Source organism: Buceros rhinoceros, unplaced genomic scaffold (genome assembly GCF_000710305.1).
Source record: "Buceros rhinoceros silvestris isolate BGI_N320 unplaced genomic scaffold, ASM71030v1 scaffold40238, whole genome shotgun sequence".
In the NCBI taxonomy this organism is placed as follows: domain Eukaryota; kingdom Metazoa; phylum Chordata; class Aves; order Bucerotiformes; family Bucerotidae; genus Buceros; species Buceros rhinoceros.
Genome location: NW_010428116.1, coordinates 2,511 through 2,738, shown reverse-complemented (window position 1 = coordinate 2,738; position 228 = coordinate 2,511).

Here is a 228-nt window from a genome sequence, read left to right as displayed (position 1 = left end):
TCATCAATAAATCGATGGACTTCATCATGAGGGCAGACGTTGGAGGGGGTCTAAGACACTGTTAGATACAGAGATTCTGCATTTAAAGATGTTGTAATTAATTCACTTTGTTAAAAGCCTGAGCCCATTGCACTGTTTTTGCCCTGCCTCAGACCCCCCCTCCCCACCAGCCAGGATTTATTGAACAAATCCCTGCCTCAACCAGTTGTACACCCCATGAGGAGCAAG